At 40.6% G+C, this 4,825-nt stretch overlaps 1 long non-coding RNA gene across 1 annotated transcript; it reads left to right on the plus strand.

The window, feature by feature from the left end:
• The first annotated feature begins 97 nt into the window (after positions 1 to 97).
• Positions 98 to 2,737, plus strand: LOC124234557 (uncharacterized). Its single transcript, XR_006887350.1, has 2 exons — positions 98 to 280; positions 2,609 to 2,737. It is a non-coding gene; the product is annotated as an uncharacterized LOC124234557 (long non-coding RNA).
• Positions 2,738 to 4,825: the final 2,088 nt, after the last annotated feature.

Raw genomic sequence — 4,825 nt, forward strand, 5'->3', positions numbered from 1 at the left:
TAACATCTGTTGCCAATCTTCTTTTCTTTTTTTCTTCCTTCTTCTTCTCCTCAAAGCCCCCCAGTACATAGTTGTGTATATTCCAGTTGTGGGTCCTTCTAGTTGTGGCACATGGGACACCGCCTCAACGTGGCACGACAAGCGGTGCCATGTCGGCACCCAGGATGAGAACCAGCAAAACCCCAGGCCATTGAAGTGGAGCACACAAACTGAAGCACTTGGCCCCGGGCCCGCCCCTGGAGGGTGTGATTTCTAAAGAGTTCAGTTCAACTGACTTAAGGTAAGTGCTTACAAAAACTTTTTCTAAATACAGCTAACCCAAATGTCTTTCAAGTTAATGTGATATGAAATAATCTTTGGTAAATGAAAATTTAAGTTTGTTGGTTTGATTAAAATAGGCATGTCCTCAAAGCTATCAGCATTGGAATAATGCAGACATGTGGCCTTTATTCTATGTTTCTTGGTCAGATAAGCTGATGTTATCTCTATTACAAAACTGGTTAACAAAAATAATAACTTACAATGATGTTTTGTCTAATGTCTCATGCAGCCTTGTAGGCAATCTAAATAATTATTGGGAACAAGTAACTAAATAGATGTGAAAAAGTTGAGTGTTGGGTGAACTTTTAACAATAATTGCATGTTATAGTGTATGTGCTTAAAATAGCTTCCAAAATCCCTTTGGTAACTTGAAACTTTGAAGTTTTGCTAGGTTATTTTAATTGATCAAAATTCATTAAATATCTAGATCATCTCTAAATACGATAAAAAGTTAGACATTAATTATTAAACATAAGTTTATCTACTCTTGGCTTCTTATTACAGAAAAGCTAAAAGGTGTTTAGGGCTATTAGTAAATATATCTTGTATTTTATTAAAAGATTATACTATGAAGTAACGTTTTTAGAAATTATAAAAGGTATTTACAAATTTGTCAAGCCACAGAATGCTAATGTAAAAGAAAGTTTATAATTGCTTACTTAGTTTTTACTTAGAAACTAAGGTTTCTAAGGATTAAAAATTCTGATATGTGATTAAAGCTACTAAAAATTTTAAAATACATGTATTTGTATTCAAGAAAGTAAGACGTAAAGATGCATATTTTTAGTAAAGAAGATATAAAGAATGGAAATATTTTGTTTGTTTTGTCAGAAAGATAAATTTGTCCCAAAGTACTAGGAGGAGAAAGAAAGGTATGGGACAAATTCTGAATGTAAAAAGGAAGTGACAGAGGCTGATGGAGGAAAACCATGAGGAGTTTTGTACATGGTCAAGTTGGCTAGGACAGAAATGCATCTAATTAAGTAAATGAGTTGTAATATAAACGGTAAGCTGGTACAAGAATTAGAATTTGGCTTTCTCTCTTAAAAGGGATAATTTTCTTGAACTGTCAGTCTACTCTTGATAAAGAGGTTATAAAAGATTTTTCTTTACTTTTGAGTAAGTTTACCTAAAAGACAGAAAATCTATGTTTTATTAAAGCAATTTCCTATGTTCAAAACATGAGGTCTCTGTGTTAAGGCTTTGAGTGTTTTAATGCTCCGTTTGCCGCAGACTGTTTCTGTGGTCACTTTGTCTGAATGGATAACTCAGCATTGCGTCACAGCAACCAGGTCAGCAGACACTTGATGTTGTTTGACCAAGTGTTTTAAAAACTTTTGATATTTTTGACAGGCTCCTCACAATTCATATCCTAAATGAAGTCTTTATTTTGACCTTCATCTTTGAGGATTTCCAGAGGGCCCCTGGGACTTCTCAAAGAAATTTGTTGTCTCTTCCTATAAAGGAGGGATACTAATTAGACTTGTTTGATGCTAAATTGCAGGGGTAGCATTGTCAAGTAAATGATGATAAAGCTTCTTAGGTTATATTGTGGAGGTAAATATTATTCACTATTTTAACCTTGCTACCTTGTTTTCAACGTCACAAGATGAGAAGACCATGACTGCATTCTATTATTTAATTTGGTTTACAAATGGGTCTTACTTAAACGATCAGCGAGGATGTTATCAAGCTGGATGTGCTGTCCGGCCTCCAGAATGCCTGCCACTTTCTATTAACTGTGCTAACGCAGTAAAAGATTTCCTTCCAGGGACTGGCCCCGTGGCGAGTGGTTGGGTTCGCATGCTCCGCTTCGGTGGCCCAGGGTTTCGCCAGTTCGGATCTTGGGCGCGGACATGGCACCGCTTGTCAGGCCATGCTGAGGTGGCATCCCGCGTGCCACAACTAGAAGGACCCACAATTAAAATTTACAGCTATGTACTGGGGGGATCTGCGGAGAAAAAGCAGAAGAAAAAAAAAGATTGGTAACAGTTGTTAGCTCAGGTGCCAATCTTTAAAAACAAACCTCAATTGGCAAAGCTTTCAGAAGCATTTACTCTCTCATAGCCTAAAGCTCTTCCGTAGGTGCTCCTTAATCTTAGATCTACACCTTTTGGAAAACATCGGCTGTCTCCTTTTGAAGTAATAATAGGACAGCCTGTGCGATTAGACAAGGAAGTGTAGGAACCAACTCTGCTTAAAGGAAATATCTTACTGCCAAGGTCTCACTGAGACACTTGAGTAAAAGAGAGAGAAACGAAAGGTTAGTAGCCGATGCTTTTCACAGAGAGCTCCCAGACCTTAAGCATCATGGACTACAACCTGGACAATTTATTTATCAGAAGAGGCATCAAATAAAAGACCGTTTGCAGCCGTGTTGGAAAGGACCACACCAGGAGGAGAAGAAGACGGCGTCTGCTGTAGACAGCTGTCCCAAGACTCCGGACCAGGCCTGTATTCCCGACCTCATATCTTGTCATTTAAACCTTTGTCATGCTTAAACCATATACTATTTTATAATTGCCCATTTAAGGTTGAAAAATACTATCATACTTAAGCAATGTGATTGATTTGGAACAGACAGGCATTTATCGGGTGGCTCCTAATGGAACTCAGTGGTTACGTGGGACAAATTCCTGGGCTTGGCTACTGCCTGGATGGCTAAAACACCGCACGCTGAGTTTCCCTTGGATGCAGGGAAGGAGTCACACTTCCACTGGTATGGCCACCAAGCGGCTATATTTGCTCCTTCTTTGGGGTTGAAAGATGTCATTATCACATACAGAAGCCCTGACTAAATTTACTCAACAAGCCCTTAAGGATGGTCAAGCAGAAATAGCCTTCTTAAATACTGAATGTCTTTAATAAGGGCTGTCCTTCAAAATAGAATGGCTTTAGATATTTAACTGCATCCCAAGGCAGTACATGTGCGATCACTCAGACTGAAGGCCGTGCTTTTGTCCGGACGAATCTTCCCACGTGTCGTCTCTGCGGAAGAACATGAAGAAGCAGGTGGATGCCTGCTGCGCTCCTACACCCGGGCTTCATTTGTTTGGTTGGCTCCCTTCCAGGATCAGTTCCTTTTCTAGATCCCGATTGCAATTCCTGTCTCCAGTACTTCTTGGAATTCTTGTAGTAATAATAACATTCAAACTAATTGCTGTTTTCTTTACTCAGTGTCGTAAGACTGGCATAAAAACTAGAGTAAAAGTTGCTCAGTGACTTGACATGGTCTATCGATCTTACAACCCTGGACAAATTTCCTTTTCTGATATGCCTAAGAACTCATTTTGAACTAATGTTTTCACATATGTTGAATTATTATCATTGTTACTGTTCTTGTTCTATAATTGTGAAGCATGTAAACATAAGGAGTTATAGAAAAGCACACGTACAATGTTTGCGCAACAATCTAAAATTAATTGAAAATGATATAACCTATGAAACGCTTCCTCTGTTAATGTATATACCTCTATGCTTGTCCACTATATCTGACTATTTCCCCACAGTGGGGACAACTGGGCAAATATAAAGGAGATGAAAGCCCAGCACTGAGGGACATGATGGACCCAGGGCAGGCAGCAACCACCCTGGCACCGAGGGACAATATTTTGATCATCCACACTTTCTATCGAAAGATTAGAGATCAAAAGGGGGATGATAAACAAATGACAAGCAATAGGATATATTGGAGTAGACGAGGAAGCCATTTGGTGTAAACCTAATTCGGCCTGACCTTGTTTTCCAAAGGGGCCTGACGTGGCCATTGAGCATGTATTGTACATCTGCTTTAGGCATTTGCTATGTCCCAACGACAAGAACAAATGGCCTTAAGATAAAGATGCAGGGCCAGCCCGGTGGCACAGCGGTTGAGTTCACATATTCCGCTTCTCAGCGGCCTGGGGTTCACCAGTTCAGATCCCGGGTGTGGACATGGCACCGCTTGGCACACCATGCTGTGGTAGGTGTCCACATATAAAGTAGTGGAAGATGGGCACCGATGTTAGCTCAGGGCCACGCTTCCCCAGAAAAAAGAGGAGTATTGGCAGTAGGTAGCTCGGGGCTAATCTTCCTCAAAAAAAAAAAAAGAGAGAAGATAAAGATGAAACTTCCCCCACATTGGCATTTCCTTAAGGATAAGGATCTTTCTTTAGCCTAGGAATTGATTGCCATGCTCACCTGTGACCACCCAGCTTGAGACAACAGACCTGCCACCTGCTGTGTCCACAGAGACAGCAGACCTGCTTCCTGCTCGGTGAATAGCTGTGTCGGCTAGGCAAGCTCGTGCCTGCTGTAAAAGGGACATTCCTATCATATGGAATGTGTGCTCTTTGTTCCAAGACGGTATATAACCACTCTGTACACCCCACTTCTTTGGTGGCCTTCCTTCCTGGGGGAAGGAAGGCCCTGGGCTAGCCCTCAGATCTGGCTCATAATAAACTCACCACAATTTTGATTTACGGGTTGGCTATGGATTATTTGTGTCAACAGTCTCCAGACATTG

This window comes from Equus quagga, unplaced genomic scaffold, assembly GCF_021613505.1.
Source record: "Equus quagga isolate Etosha38 unplaced genomic scaffold, UCLA_HA_Equagga_1.0 89303_RagTag, whole genome shotgun sequence".
Classification (NCBI taxonomy): domain Eukaryota; kingdom Metazoa; phylum Chordata; class Mammalia; order Perissodactyla; family Equidae; genus Equus; species Equus quagga.